At 38.0% G+C, this 16,951-nt stretch overlaps 1 pseudogene across 1 annotated transcript in view; it reads right to left on the bottom strand.

The window, feature by feature from the left end:
* Positions 1 to 12,715, bottom strand: part of LOC149186472 (putative ubiquitin-conjugating enzyme E2 18) — a 38,917-nt pseudogene extending 26,202 nt beyond the window's left edge. Inside the window, exons 1-4 of the transcript XR_016256140.1 lie at positions 12,330 to 12,715; positions 12,138 to 12,241; positions 11,934 to 12,036; positions 11,780 to 11,842 (exon numbers count right to left, since the gene is read on the bottom strand). The product of XR_016256140.1 is annotated as a putative ubiquitin-conjugating enzyme E2 18 (transcript). The remainder of the gene's footprint in view (positions 1 to 11,779; positions 11,843 to 11,933; positions 12,037 to 12,137; positions 12,242 to 12,329) is intronic.
* Between the last annotated feature and the right edge of the window lie 4,236 nt (positions 12,716 to 16,951).

Here is a 16,951-nt window from a genome sequence, read left to right as displayed (position 1 = left end):
TAAACATCTTATATATTAGTTCTTTTATCATATTTATGTGTCAATGTATTTATTTTATGTTGTAGATGGTTTAGATATTACAAAAATTGAAAAAAAATGAATATTTTTGTACCAAACAATTTTTTCCCGATTATTACTGATTTTTTCCTGATAATTACGATTTTTTCCTCACGCCGATATTATCCCGATAACAATTAGTGCAACATTGATTTGTACCACCTACAGGGGTTCAAGTACACCCAACAATAGGCTTCCTCTTTGTAACAATCAGCAGCCCATGTAAGATACTTTTAATTAAAACAAGCTTATTACCGTTAGAAGTTGAGGCAGTAAGAACATTGATTCTATACAATCAAAAAGTGGCAGTCATGGACAGCAAAAGGATACCAGTAAAGATCTACCAGTAAGAGTTAGGAGAAAATACACATCAGACATACAATTTACGAAATGGTTTGGACAAATGGGACATAGTACAAGCTTATTGATAGCTGATATGAAGGGGTTGAAATTGCACTTGCAACAGAGATATATATGTTGCTTACATATCCAACAAATGAATAACCAGGTTGAAAGAGTGCAAAAACACTCTATAATAGGCTTCCTTTGGGTAAGGATCAACACCCCAAATGAGATACTTTTAGTTAAAACAAGTTTATTCCCATTAGAACTTGAGGTAGTTATAAAATTGACTTTATTCTAGCAAAATGGGAAATCATAGGCAGAAAAATCAAGAAATGGTTCAATGATTGGATAGATGAAAGTCTTTTGGCTGATAAGAAGGGATTGAAAATGCACTTGCAAGTGTTTTACAAAAGGGGCAATGGGGCAATACACCTAAAGAGGAAGCAACATTAACACAGAGCTATGTTGCAGGAAACGGCCCCCGAGGTGGCATACCCCTACCCGAAATGCAAAAAAGCTGCCAAAACATGACCTACATGCCAAGGTGGTGCTTCCTAATTTGGAAACTCCACCGAAACACCGCTGAAACATGTTGGTGGCGTTTCAGCCCAAATATGCCCTGTTTTTGCCCAATTTTTCCCTATTTCTGTGACTTTTTTGATTTTGTAGGCTCACTCAAGCCCCCAAGAATGTTCTGCAGCCCTACTATGGCCAAAATAAATTTACTATAACAATAAATTTATGTCTAATAACTCCAAAAACCAATGTTGTGAACATCGCGATCGGGATTAAATCAGCAAGGGTCCGAAATCGGTTTTAAAAAAATTTGTAAAAATCGGGATAAAATCGGTAAAAATAGGAAAAATTAAAAAATATACAAAAATCAAGGTTTTTGGGGAAAAAATCGGGATTAAATCGCATTTTTTCGAAGAAAAAAATCAGGATTAAATCGCGATTTTTCTTTTGAAAAAAATCGAGAGATTAAATCGCGATTTTTTCAAAATGAAAAAATCATCGATTAAATCGTTCCAAGCAAAAAATTGCTTTCAAAAACTAATTTATCTCTAATTAATCCACAATCTAGTTCTGTTGTAAAAGCAACTTGATCTATTTTTGTTAATGAAGATGAGAATTAGGATTATAAGATATGTAATTGTACTTGTCATTAGCTCATGTTATATTTCATTTCCAACATATACAGTCACAGATAAAGGCTGATTTTGGATGTAAAGCCTCATGTATAAAGGCTAATTTTCAAATCTTGGATGTACAACCTCATTTATCAAGGATAATTTTGCATTATGAAGCATTGAATCATCTATGAGAGTTAACAGACTGGGTTTTCCTTCTAAAAGTAAAATGTCATTATGTGTCTCATTCTTTTTTTCTTGCAAGATGCATTAAATTATTTGTAAAAAAAATTGCATACATACATACATACACATATATATGACGTTTCGCCCAAAGTTTCCATTTTTGGGGGGTCATGTTTCCAGCCGTACCTGTTTCAAAAGATTCCAAATGTTTCGGCGTTTTGTGCAACTTAGACACAAAGGAGTAACTACTCATGACACAATACTATTTGACACTCAACATTGCATGATGAGACACATTTTAGCCCAAATAAGAACTAGCTCACATACACTAAGACATTAAATAGGGAAATGGGAAGAACCAAAGGCAAAATACTAAAATAGGGAAAATGGAATTGTGAAGTGTAAATGGGAAGAAAAGGTGAAAACCAAACAACATTTCTTATTGTATTGTGAGGCAAACAATCACCCCAGGAAGAGAACATAGCAACAAATTAGTAGTCCTTAGACAATGTACCAAGAAAGCTAAGTAGAAGATACAAGGCAACCCACAAGAATATGTGCACTAGGGACCTATGTCACATAGTTCGACAAATTTTGAACCTTGAAGTTTGAAATTCGACGAACCTCAAAAGATTTGTTCAAATTTGTTTAAGTTCGCTCCGCTTCATGTATGTTAGACTGACAAAGTAACCAGATTTCATTGAAGTTTGAAATGTCATGTATTAACAAAGTTACATAATTTCATTAAATTTTAACCGGTCAATCCACAATCGACCTAGCCACTATTTTAATTCACTTTCAATCTGTGTCCCAATCGCTGCAAGAGGATATGTTGAGTCGGTTTTCCTCTATTCACATATGGTGTATGTGTCGATTCCCTCTATTTGCATGTAGAACCCGCCTATGTGTCGGTTCCCTCTATTTGCATGTGTAGCCTGCCTATGTGTCGGTTTACTCTATTTGTATATGCAGTCATTCAATAATAGTATCATGTTTACGTTTCTTGTATGTACTAGTTCCATATACAGTTGTTGAGTAATTGAACGATCGTATCATGGTATGGTCGCTCAAGCCCTCGGGTGGAATGATGCAACAATTTAATTTTTCATTATGTAGAAATTCAACGAAATTCTGATATGCTAATAAGAACAATCTGAAAAACACTTTCTTTTCTTACAAACACAAAATTTCTCTACTCAATTTGCAACGGAATTAGAAATAGAAATAAAACACAGTCACACAATTCAAGAAAAAAAATTTACTAGGGAACCCAACTAGGAAAACCCTCTACTTGATGAGAATTTTATTGATAGCAAAACTGAGCAATTGCTCTCTTACCATACACTGTTTCAACAGAGAATACAACCTTCTCTCAACCTTAAACTAGGCTTGAAAACACCTGCAAGGATACTGATCTTTGCTCCTCTATCAATCTTGTGCACAAGCTTCTCTTGCGCACTCTTCCTCTCACAAGCTCCACGCACAAACTTGTGCTTCCTATTGCTTGGTCTCACCAACTCATGCTCACCAAAACAATGATTAAACTTGTGGCTTCGCTCCTCCTTTTAAAGGCAATTCGAATGGTTAAAATTAGTGAGTTATATGTTTAGAAAGTCGAACTGGTGGTTTTCTAATTAGCAACAGTTAACACAACTTGTTAACTAGTTCCTCCTAAAATTAAGGAGGCTAACTCCACTTGTTCTTTCAGTTTCCAAACTCACACTAGAAAACTTTCAATTTCAACACATTATTTAATTAGTTAATTGCCTCATGCACTCCTAATTTTTAGGGAGACTCCAAAATTTTAGGAACTCGACCATGCACAAAAAAGAAACTCGACTTTGACTCCTTGAATTAAGGCACAAATCAAGTTATCACTTTTCTCACTAATTTTCAACACTCCCTCTTAGCAAGGAAGGTGTTCCTAGAAGAACCTCGTCCACCTAGATCTGTCCCCAACACTACCAAGTTCTTCGTTGCTGCAGCTGCTCCCTCTAAACTAGAAGACTTCCCTGCTTTCTTCTACAGAACCTGCTTTGAAGACCTGTTCTTTCCCACCATACTCTGCGAGCTTTGCTCCTCTTCATCATCCTGCTGGTCAACCCAACTACCAACTAGCTTAGACTGAATCTGAGATACCAGCTAAGGCTCCATCTTGAGAGCTCTATCTTGCTCTCGCTCAACCATCACTTCTCTACTCTGTGCACTACCTACCTTGTTGCTCAAGGCTGCACCTGTCTCTACCTGCAACTTGTAGAGATTCTTCACCCTCACACATATCTGCTTCTTACATCTAGAAGCTAAGTGTTGGAGATACGCCTTACCTCTGCTGAAGATGATATCATATCCCTAGTCCTCAAGGGTGGCTATCGAAACAAGATTCTGCCTCAATCCTGGAACATAAAGAACATCTCTGAGACATTTGGAAGGAAGCCCCTAAATCAATATACCACATACTATTATCTACTAAGTTTGCCATGCAAACTATCAATGATAAATCCTTCTCGAACTAGGCAAAAATGTCATTTACCTCTGTTGATGCAACAGCGTGATCCTTCCAACCCCCTTCTTCTTACTAGGACACTTAGAAGCATAGTGTCCAAACTCATGGCAATGGAAGCACTGGATCTTACTTAGATCCTTCTTCTTGCCCTCTCATTGGACCCAGCCTCTCCTTGGCCCTTCTTGCCCTCTCATTGGACCCAGCCTCTCCTTGGCCCTTCTTGCCCTTAGCCTTGCTACCCTTGCCTACCAAGGCACAATTCTCTTCATCCCCTATCATGATTGATCTTCCTTCTATGGTTCCTCTCCTGATCTCTTCCTATATGCAGTCAATCCAAAACCTTTCCCACTTTGGGAAGTTCTCTCTCCCATTAATAGCATCTTGGAACCCTTTCCATGACTTGAAGTCCAAGTAAGGCAAAACTCACAAGATCATGATCAGATACAACCTTGCCCACCCCACCTAGTTCATCTCATACCTGAGTGAACCTTGACAAATATGGGACGATGGGCTCATCCTTGCTCATCTGGATACTCCTCAACTTCTCCTTAAGAGCAAGCTTCCTGGTATCACTGGTACTCTAATACAACTTCAAGATTGTATCGTACATCTCATACGTTGTCTTCTTCTCATGGATATGAGGCACTATATGATCTTTGACCCCTTCAAAAATGATCCTCTTTGCCTTGATATCATTCTTATTATGTTGGGCCAAATGCTGGGGATCTTGAGGTGGTAGTATTGCCTAATTGATGTAATCTACCACCCCATTATCTTCCAGCACTATCGTGATCCTCTCTTTCCAAGCTATGAAGTTCGATGCACCCTCTAGACAATGATCTGCTCTCAACCCTTGGTAAGCAATCTTGCTTCGCCTAAGAGCTCTCTAAAAAACTTGAGTCCTTCACAAGAAGCTATACTTAGGGCTCAAATAGTTCAGCCTCTTCTAGCAGACCTAATAGTCCTTCACGGGTCTGCACTTAGGGCTCCTTTTGACACCTACTAGCAGCCCTCCTCACTGCTCTTAAGATGCCAAACAACCTATCCAACCTAGACTCAACACCTAGCATCCATCAATCACAAGAGAGACAAACACATACCTATTTCAAGACGTTATCAGTTGCCTTGAAAACTCCACGGATTTGTGCATGTATTGAGGTGATCTGCTCACTGGTTAGGGCTTATGTACCTGCTCTAACTCAGGCTCTTCAACCTCCTCCACAACCTGGTATAACCTTCTCCAATCCTCTGCACAGGTACCTTGACTAATGTTGCTTCCCTCCAACAACTTCCCTGAACCTTCGGCCCTACAAAAAAGGTGCCTTCAACCCTCTACACTTTGTTGTGACTGAGGTTCAGCCTCCTACAAGGAACCAGACTTCTGCAACCTTGAATTCAAAGACATATACCAAAACATGCCCAGATTTTCTCCTTCTAGTCTCGGTTAGCCTCCCTCCTACCTTGGCAAATCAGATCACGAGAAAGAGACACAAACTTGACCCTTTTCTCTACTTTAGATGCTCCTGTAGAATGTGGCTACCTTGATGAGATGCACTTGTGACAATCTTAATTCTATTCCAAAAGCTCTGATACTATCTATAATTTCCACGAAATTCTAATATGTTGATAAGAACAATCTGAAAACACTTTCTTTTCTTACAAACACATAATTTCTCTACTCAATTTGGAGCAGAACTAGAAACAGAAATAAAACACAGTCACAAAATTCAGGACACAGTTTTTTTTACTAGGGAACCCAATTGGGAAAACCCTCTACTTGACAAGAATTTTATTGATAGCAAAATTGAGCAATTGATCTCTTACAATACACTTTTTCAATAGAGAATACAACCTTTTCTCAAACTTAAACTAGGCTTGAAAATGTGAAATTTCGAGAAACCCCCGAATCACTGATTCACTACTGCAACAACTGATATTACTTCTACTTGTTAATTCATGCAAGTTATTTGCTATGTTCTACTGTAAATATTACAATTGCAACCTTCACAACTTAAAATAATATGCGGAAACAAGAACTGAGCAAGAAAGAAATAACACACAAGTGACACCGTTATTTTTGGACCAATGTCCCCGGCAAAACCCAATGTGGTAAAACCGGTGCAGCAGTTGAATGACTAGTTGCATCTGTTGACACTGTGATCCTCCTGCCACTGATTTTGTTGGGCTCTCGTAGCAAGGATTTTGATCTATGTGAAAAATCTGCAGCAACTGGATCTAATTTGTTGCTCTTCCATAGATCTTGCCCATTTGTGGCCATCTCTACAAATGTCCAATTGTTCCCTCTCTCCTTTGCGTAGCTGCTAGGCTGGCCTACACACTCCTCGCTACTGTTGCTCAGCAACTGAGAAATAGAATTCTTTGGCTCGGAATTCACTGAGGAAGAAATTCCCTCAAAAAGTGCCTCCTTCCTTCTTCTAACATTTTTCAGCCCCAGTAACTACCGCAAAAAACTGCGTCTCACCAGAAAATTGCTCTGCACTGAATCTTTTGCTGTGCTGCTCTCTCTGCCACTGACAATTTTCGATCTGGAAATCTACCTCTCTGTTGATTGTTGTGGACATGACATCAAGGTAAGTGGAATCAACGCAGAATGACAAGAAAGAGAGGAAAAAAATGATGAATAATTACGCTTATATTGTGATATGGAGTACATAAATCAGATTGGGTAGCACTCTGCTTGCCCAGAAAATGATGATGATAAGAGACAAGAAATTCTATCTATACCCTAGGTAGAGCTACCAAAACCCCAAGGATGTAACTTTTGAAAGGATGTAAAAATTACTTCAAATTAACCCGTGACTAAGTCAATTAAGTAGTGACCTATTCTTGACTGAATTATGAAAAGTAAGCTACTAAGCCAAAACATATAATGTGGCCAGGGCACAAACTGATATTCAGGAATCAGAATAAATTATTTTAAGATTGCTAGAAGAGGGTAATGCCGAGGCAGTGTTATTATGTTCAGGCTGCTTAACTAAGACTCTTTGTAAAGAATTTTGCAGTATTTCCGACATGATTCTGCTTGGAAATTCTGTAAAGGCTAAATAGCCATTTCATACAGGCTGACATTTCAAACAACATTTAACTAACTTAGCAAGAAAAGAATAAATTGAAGTTACACCAACTGCAACTCTTCAAGTAACCACCCAAAGGGGTTGGATCCAATGGTGGAAAGCAAGAAGTTTTTCACCATTGGGCAAGATTCAAATCCCATGAGGGCCAAACCTGAAGCCATGGGGGCACCTTGAGGTAGTGATCGGACATGTGGTTGCACCCAAACAGATTATATTAAATGCTCTAATGACCCGTGCACAATGCACATAAAAGTGAATCAAAGCCTACCGCCATGTCCTTCAAAATTTAATTTAAAGTCTATTGGGTTTAACTCAGGTGATTGGGAGGAATGATTTCTACCCTCCCCACCCAGGTTCAATTCCCACAAGTGACATGTTGAGCTCATATTAGCTATATTTTTGTAATGGGTTTGAGCCTTGTTGTTAAACAGCCTTCAGCCATGAAAAATGTCTTACCTTTGCCGACAGGCTGTTGGGTAGGGTGCTTGGTTACTTTAACCTTACCCAGAATATTTGCAACAACAAACCCCTGGTATAGTGGAAAATAGCCCAATTCCATTTAGAAAATTAAGTTTATTTAACAAAGAGAGTAAAATTGACAAAATCCTACAGATTTCATTGCTCTCTTTAAGCAACTCCTGAGGATATTTTCATTTACACTTCATGCTGATTTAGCTATTTTACTTCAATTCAATGTAAAAGACAAAACTGTCAGACTCAGACTCAGCATACCTGAAAGAACAAGAAAAACTTCACAAATAAAAAAAAAATTAAAACATGGCAAATTTTGTCTAAAGCCGAATCTGAGAGAAGTCAGGCGAGTTTGCACTGAGTCTCAGCTGAGCCTGAGCCAAGTTTGAGCGATTCAGCCAAGTCTGGCAAGTTTGCACCGAGTCTCAGCTGAGCCTGAGCCAAGTCCAACCCAAGTCTAGCCAAGTTTGCCAAGTCTGCCTGAGTGGAGATAATGAGTATGAGCCAAGTGATAGGCTCACTGTGACTCAGGAAGACTCATGGTGATGCATGAGTCTCCAACATGTCAAACTTCACTGCCAAAAATCCCAGCCTCTAAGAAATAGTAATTAAAAATTAAAAGGTTAGAGAATAACATACTTAGGCAAATACAACCAGTTTTGTAGTCATTTGGATGCAAAGGAACAAATGAGATAAAAATAACCAGACGTGGAAAGAAAGTACAGTTGCGGACTTGTATAAAGTTACCTTCCAAGTTTCACAGTCCTGAAATTCTCAGTGGCAGTGCCAATAAGACAATTGCTCCATACTACCAACAAGATTCAACAAATAAGAAGTGGCTTATGCTATTACTTTAGTTATCAATATCACCCTGGTCATCAACATGTATACATACTACAAACACAACAAGAAATTTCCTCAAGTGGAAGGACAAGCTAAAGAAGAGGTTGAGAATGTCATTGAAGAGCCTCCCAATTAAAAAGAATCAGACCACCACTAGGATCACCTCGACATTGCATACCCAAAACTTTCCCTTTCTGATATGAATGGTTTCATATCTTTCTATAATTGCAGCCACAACTCAAGAGATTCATCCACAAGGAGACAATTACCATAATGTCAGATACAGATCCCTCCAAGGCCCATTGTTCAGCCAACACCTTAATCTCAAAACAATCATCTCCAAGCACCTTTCCAACATCTAAGTCTCCCCATTACCAGGGTATGGATCACACTATTGAGCTCGTCCCTAGCCATCACATGGACACAAAAATAAAACAGTGACTGGATGCTTAGTGCAACAACTCCTTTTGATATAAAAGCCACACACCCTCACAAGGCACATATGTTGCTCTAGGCATTCTCACTTACAAGATAGATGACCACATCTATCACTATATCAATTACCTTGGGCTTAATAGTATTACCCTCAAGAATAAATTCCATATCATGGCATCCTTAACAAACATCATGGCACCTCCTACTTCTCAAAAATTGATATATGCTATGGTTATTATGAAATTTTAACATGTCCTTCTTATAGTCAAAAAAATAACCTTTTATGCTCATCTCAGCCTCGTTTATGGACCTACAGCCTTTCAAACCACTATAAACAAAGTCACCGATCACCCCATAAGTCTGTTCATGTTTTCATCAATCTTATTCTTGTTTATAGCAACACCTAGCCCCTACATCTTCAACATATTGGTTGTGTCCTCTCCTTTATTTGCCAAGCAATCAATGTGCTCCTTTGGCCATTATAAGATTGAATAAGTGGACCACCTCATATCTACCAATGGGTTTAAGGTGGATCAAACTAATGTTCAAGCTATCTCCAAGCTTCAAGGGTTTTGGGGGCTCATAGAATAGAACCAACATTTTGGCCACCATTACTCAAAACTTGCTATCCTACTTAGAAAACTACATAAACAAGATATCTTTTCTTTGTCAATTCAAGTCAAACGTTGTTCTGATAATCATAAGATCATGGTGTCTACTCAAGTGCTTCACAACCATAACTTCTCCTTACCATTCTAAATCAAACTTCAAAACAGAAATCCTCAAGGAATGATCTGTCTCTCAAGGCCATACAAGGATACTCCAAACATATCACAATGTTTAGCATTCGTTTCACTAGAGCAAGCTAAAACATTATGTCCACAAATTTGTCTCGAAATGTTACACATTTGAAAAGGAGAAAATTTAAAATGATGGCTTTCATATGGATTTCTTTCCAGGACTACCAATTGAAGGAAATACACCACCTTTGTACTAGATAAATTGACCAAATATGCAAATTTCTTGTTCATATAATCCCCCCTCATAACAACCCAAGAGGCTGATCTCTTCGTTTAAATAAAAAATAGGTTACATGGGCGGTACACACTCTTTTTTCATGCACAGCTCTTGATAAGTACTTGGATGTTAAAGGGTCCTGAAGTAGACTCTTTTCAAAACAGCTTCATCTAAATTGCATTCGGCAAAACAATGAATTATGTGACATGACAACCAGAGCCCACTGTGAATAGTGTTACTTCATTACCTTGCAAAATCAATTATATAGCCTCTTAAATAAAAGGCTTTGATATGTTCACAACCTATTACAAACTGGAGAAAGCAAAATGATGTGATCTAAGAACATTACAAGTCTATGAAAATAAAATGCTCTTCCAAAATTATGCAGCTCAAAAATTATGGTCTGAATTCCATCCTCAAAAGGAACGTCTAGGAAAGCAAACCAATTCCATACATGATTCAATGGATGAAGTGATCATTTTCATAAAAAGAACATCGTGAAAATTGCGTAGATTACAAGCCATCTGTTTTTCCATTGAGAGGCATTGGCATTTACATATATTAAAAAATAAAAGCAATCCAATTTCCACTAAAATTAATACTAAAGTTCTGGGTCACCATTCTTGTACCATGCACCAGTTAAGAATTTATTTATTTCCATTCCCTTCAGGCCCAGTGTTAGGCAATTAAAAAATTAGATTGCTCCCTTAAATTGTAACATTAAGCTTTAATAGATAAATTGAAATAAACTCTAAAACGCAATTTATGTTTAACCTTTAAAGTCACCTAATGGTCATGTTGCAAAATGCTGATTGTTATACAAGAGGTTCATAAAACGACATAGAGTACACCCTGCAACCCTGAGACACGATTGACATGTCCATTTGAACTTAGGATGAGCAATTAAATACAACTTATAATGATCGAGATGAAAAGTTAGAGACGAGAAGATGTATTAATACCTAGGTAGAGCTACCGAACCCCAAAGAAGTTACCTTTTAGGATGACTACTCTTTGATTAAGTGGTGACTTTTACTTGATTGAATTGCATTTGTCAATGTGCTTTACCAAACATAAGTTGTGGCCAGGGGTAAAACACAAATACTTCAGAACAAACTGAGTTAACATTACTAAAATAGAATAGAGTAACTCAAAGTAACGGTAATTTCAATCATACTGCTTGACTAAGATTCTTTGGGAAAGGTTTTTCAGCATTCCATACATGGTTCTGCTTCGCACTTCTAGAAAGAATAAACAGCTATTTCACAGAGGTACGATATATTGACCTAACAGGAAAAACAGTAAATTGAGGCAACATTAACTGGAATTCTTAAAGCATCTTGATTCTTACCAGATATGAATACTTAGTCAAACTTCAGCTGAGTCTAACCTTAAACCCGAAGAATTTAAGGAAAAAGTGTATAGTGGAAAATGGCCAAATTCTGACATAATGGTAACTGGAATTAAACAATTTAAAATAATTCAACGAAAATATCTTTATTAAACGAGGGGCGTAAAACTTCCCAAAGATTGACAAAACCCTAAAGAGTTTAAGTGCTCTCTTTAAAAGGCTCTGAGGATATTTCTAGTTACACCTGAATTTATTCAGATTCTGCTATTTAATTTAATTCAATCCAAAAATGCCAGCCGGTAGGAAATAATACTCAAAAGACCAATAGTGAAGAAGAATATCATACCTAGACAGATATGGCCGTTGCTGTAGATGTGAGGATGCAAAGGAGCAGGGGAACGAAAATAACCTGCAGTGCATAAAAAAGTCAATTGCGGACAAAAATCAAGATGCCATGAAATAAATATAAATGACACAAAATAAGACGAAATAACCATAACCTGAGGGGCTTCCATGGGATAATGCTCCGGAAAATCAACTTGCAGTTGATAGGACTCATTGGAATATAAAGTGCCCGGTGCACCATTCACTTCAATAATCCACCTACACATACACATACATTTAAATTCTCAAACACCTCCAAGCATACAGAAGGAAAAGAAAGAAAGAAATTTCACTTGCACTGTTAAAAAAGGAGCAGAAACCTTTGCAAATTATCTGTGACTTTGTGCTTGAATCCGACTGGGGGGTTAACCTGCCACTCTACCAGCTCCTTCTGAAGCCTGTTGCAAGCTATCTTGCTCAGGCCCTGAATATCGAGAATTTAAAACGTTAAAAGCCAATCAATCGATGATTGTATCTGAAAAATGGGAAAAGTAATAATTGAAGTGGCAAACCTTGCGAGCAGTGGAGGTACTGCTGCTGATGGTGGCATTGGCCATTGTAATTCGCAGTGCAAATGGAATAACGGAGTACGATTGAGGAGAGAGTATCCCTAGATATGAAACTGCAGAGCCTCTCGACGCCCAAGCTAGACAAATGTAAATTACTCCATGGCTTGCGCTCACACAGAAGAGAAAGAACAAATCGATCTTGCTTCGCTCTCAAGCCAAAAGCTCAGCTCTGATTAATTATGCTTTCAGAATGGATTATTCTTGAGATATACATGGGGACATGGGGAATTAAACTGCTGGGTTCTACTCTTAACCCAAGTTTGACCCACGTACCGTCACACAGCAAGTTGGCGTGGGTTCCACGCAGTTTCTCCGCAGCCCGGATCGCTAGACTAAAAGTGACTTCAATTTTTACAATTTAATTTTTATAACCTTTCCATTTCAGAATTTATTTTAGCTTTATTATAACCCTCAAATTTTATTTTTATTTTATTTTAATTCTATGGATTTTAAGTGAAGTCGGTTCGAGAAAAGGTCGCGGGTGAGGTCTTGTGAACCTAAACCCTACAACCTGACCCATCACAATCTTGACAAACGAGATGACTACATTTATTTTAAGAAAATTTAGATACACTACAAAATGACGATGTCGACCAAGGTTATGATAGAAAAAGCAATCAGATTAGGTATCGGGTATCGATTAAGGTTGTTTTATTTTATATTCTTTTGGACAAAGAGTTGTGTTTTTTTCAATATATTTTAATTGTTTTAAAATAATAATTTAGTTTTTTTTTTTTTTTTTTTGGGATAAATTTTATGGATTAGTAATTGTAGAGGTACATAAGAATTTTGAAATGGGGAATGTGGAAAGCAATAATCAAGTGAAATATATGGATAATGAAATATGATCAAAATTTGTGTTTCTATATATCTCATAAAGAATGTAGTACGATTTAAATTTAAAAAGGAAGTTACACTAACATAAATGTTTGAGAACAATGGCAATCCTTGCAAGTAGAAGGTACATAATAGAAGAGTTCAATTTCTTTGGGGTTTTTAGAAGGCCTGAAATAAATTCTAAACATAAATGAAAGTGCATAAGTGTTGGGAGGAGGCATTCAATGATGTTGAAAGTGTATATTTTAATAGAAATGGTGAAAAATAAATGATGACACTTGATCTTGGTGGAGAGTTTATGATGGGTTCTAACTCGTTTGAAAGGAGGAAAAAGTCCTTTGTTGCTGCGGCCAAGAGTTTAGCTACAATATCATCGAAAGCAATGGCATTTTCTATATGGCTGGTATGGTCATACAATTCAAGACAGAGTACATAGCAGTAGTCACATTCAAGGAAGGTGTCATTGCATTTCATGCAATACCACATGTTTTCTAGTTGTTGGACAACCTTTTCCATGCATTTAATCCCATCGATGTGAAGGGGGCATGCAAGGAAGTAAAAATATTCCATATTAATTGTTGTAGTAGTAGCACAGACGACAATCCATGGAGATTTCTTGGAGTGGGACATTGCAACAAGTTTATCGATTTTTTTATTTTGAGGGGCCTGTTAGAGACACCTGTGTATTTTTGACTCAGTGAAGGCAAGGATGCATTGGAACCTCTTTCCTGAAACCATTGTTGGAACTAATGTGTTTCGACAATATTTGGGTTTATAAGAAGGAAAGTAGTGGGGATAGTTCCAATAGTCCTTCCATTTAACTCGATGACATGATCCCCTTTGATTAGAAGGAACGAGTGGATTGTGAGTTACCAAGGCCGAAAATTCCATCCCCTTCAGCATGGCATTGCACACCCCATAACGTGACATCTATGATGCAACCTAACATGTCATAGAAGGCGAGAGTTTTTTTGGTATTTTTTAAGCCATAATGTTGGCATATTATGGATGTAAGAGAATTTGATCTAACAACACCAACAACGTCAACAATTGAGTTGATAATTGCAATGTTGAGTGAACTTATTGGCGTGAAATGAAAGTAGTGGGAAGGAATCCACTAATCATGTGACACCCCCTCCCAGGTCTACCCAAAGTAACCATGCCAATCAGGGTAAACATGAGAAGAGAGGCTACAATGATCAGATTCAGCCTCCTATGTCACCTTAAGGAAGTGGAATAGATGGAACATCACATATAGTCATCCAACATCATCAATAGACCCCTCAAGAGACAAGTCAGCCACTCAGACAGCTTGTCCCTCGGTCCCACTATTATTCTGCGGCTCTTAGGCCATAGTCGCTCTAATGCTATGGGCAAGGGAGAGACCAGAAACCCAAACTCACTCTCACAGGCCTGCCTGCTAGCGACTGTGGTCCAAAATTTCTAGTTTTGTGCTAACGACCCCGGGATTGAAGCCATTTTTCTATCCCAGAACCCTGACCTCTGCCCAGAACTTGTTGTAACTTCCAAAATTCATTAAAAACATGATAACAATGTTGATCAATCAAAAATCACCCTTAGGACTAGGCCTTAGCATCCCCAATTGGGACTGACATTCTGTCAAACACTTAACATCAATGCAACTTACAAATTTAGGATACAAGACAGAGCATGAATGACTTAAACAACTTATGAAACATCATCAGAAGGGTCTCCTCCTTCTCCATTGAACTACTAATTCATCAATTAGGTCTTGCATCCATCTATTTAACAGTTACAAGTAAATATATGAAATAACCATGACATAAACCAGTCATTCAACCATGCTTATAACCAGCATTAAACCATGTAAATATCAGAGATATGACAGCCATTAAATCCACATATAAATCAGTGCAAAAGTAAGAGAACTTAGCTTTTATTAATCATAGGCAAATCTAACTAGGTTCGGGACTTCCACATACCACTCGACCATAGACATGGTTGAACCAAATCTCTCTTTCAACCAGTCACCCCCATGCCATATTCCAAGCATGAATGTGGGATCTCATAGAACAACCTCCACCCTCATCAAACTGTGATCACACCAAAATCAGTGTGCTGATCACAACCAAACAGAACTTGGAATACCATCCGGAATCCATCATTATCCTTGAGGAATTTTCTATCTCCCTGTCTCTCAGGCTTTATCGTAATCCAAACCCGAATCACTAAGCCCTAAACCAAGACTACTCCCTCGGGATTTACCATGTATCCTGCCAAAACCGGTCAAGGGATTCCTAGGCCTTTAGGAATGAACCTTAAGACCATCTTGGCCCCAGATTCTGAAATCCATCCGGCAAACCAAAGCTCACAAACCAAAATAAACATCCCAACATACCATGGCATCCGGAAAAGGCTAGGCTAGGTTGAAATCCACTATCATAACCTAGCAAAACCATGCCACCGACAACAAGAGAACCATACACCAACATGCAAAGCCATGCATGTCCAAACCAGCTAGGAAATCACACATGCAAAAGGTTACCTACAAGTATTCCTACTGAAGTTGTTTGATCCTACTTTCCTTTCCTTGATCCTTGCTTGATTTTCCTTTCCTTTCCTTGTGTTTCCTTCCTTTTCTCCAAAACTAGAGTGCTCCAAGAAAATTCTAAGTGACCAAGAGTGAGCGAGAGAGTGAAAAATGAGAGAGCTCCCAAGCTAAGATTGACAAAAGGTCACCAACTAATCCTTATAAACCTTTTTATGAATGAGGCCTCTATTTTCTTCACTTTCCATTATTTTCCTTCAATTTCCTCCTCACATGCAACCTATCACCTTTCACCTTACTTTTCTCCTAATTTCCTTTTTTTTCGTAAATAAAAGTGCCAAAAATGCATTTTTTCCTTTAATGCCTTTGCCTTAGCCTTTGCCAATTTTCCTTAGCCAAAACACACATCCAGCGATGCCCACTAGGATATATTTGCCCAACATTCAGCTTGGAATAAGTGTCCCTTAATCGTGGTCTTATTTTGCCTTTATTAACTTTTATTACATGAAATTTTCACCAAGGTTGTTACAGAACCCTCCCCCTTGGGGAACACTATCCTCGGTGTTAAACCACATCGTGACCTCATCAAAACCGTTGAAAAACAAATATACTACCTATGTAGCTTTATAACATAGCTCGTTGTCGTATTTACAATGAAAGACTTTCTCAAAAGCAAAACATCAAGATAACATCACAATATAATAACCATACTGCATACTGGAGCTTTATAACACATCTCTTTACGGTATTTACATCTATATACATATACATATAAGAAAACATCAGCAAAACATATGCCAAACATAAACCAACATCAAACCAAAATTGCTTTGCCTCAACCGGCAAACAATGAAGGATATAGGGCCCGCATGTGATCTGCCATCTCCCATGTAGTTTCTTTAGGCCCAAAGTGCTTCCACTGCACTTTAACTTGCTCTATGGCTCTGTTCCTAAGCATGAGATGCTTTCGCTGCAATATGCACTGAGGCTCCAGCTGGAACTCTCCTTCTTGCTTCACCTGTAATACAGACCAATCACTAACATGATCAACAAACTTTATATACTTCTTAAGCAACGAAATATGGAAAACATCATGGACTTGCACTGTTGGAGATAGTGCAAGTCAATATGTCGTATTTGAGAAAAGATCCCAGACCCGCATTTGATTCATTTCCTTTGGATATTGTGAATACAAATT

The sequence above is a fragment of the Pinus tabuliformis genome, chromosome 3_1 (assembly GCF_031772625.1).
Source record: "Pinus tabuliformis cultivar Carrire ecotype Pingquan chromosome 3_1, CPIR1, whole genome shotgun sequence".
NCBI classification, from domain to species: domain Eukaryota; kingdom Viridiplantae; phylum Streptophyta; class Pinopsida; order Pinales; family Pinaceae; genus Pinus; species Pinus tabuliformis.
The sequence above is the reverse complement of the archived record's forward strand: the minus strand, read 5'-3'. Positions and strand labels throughout refer to the sequence as shown.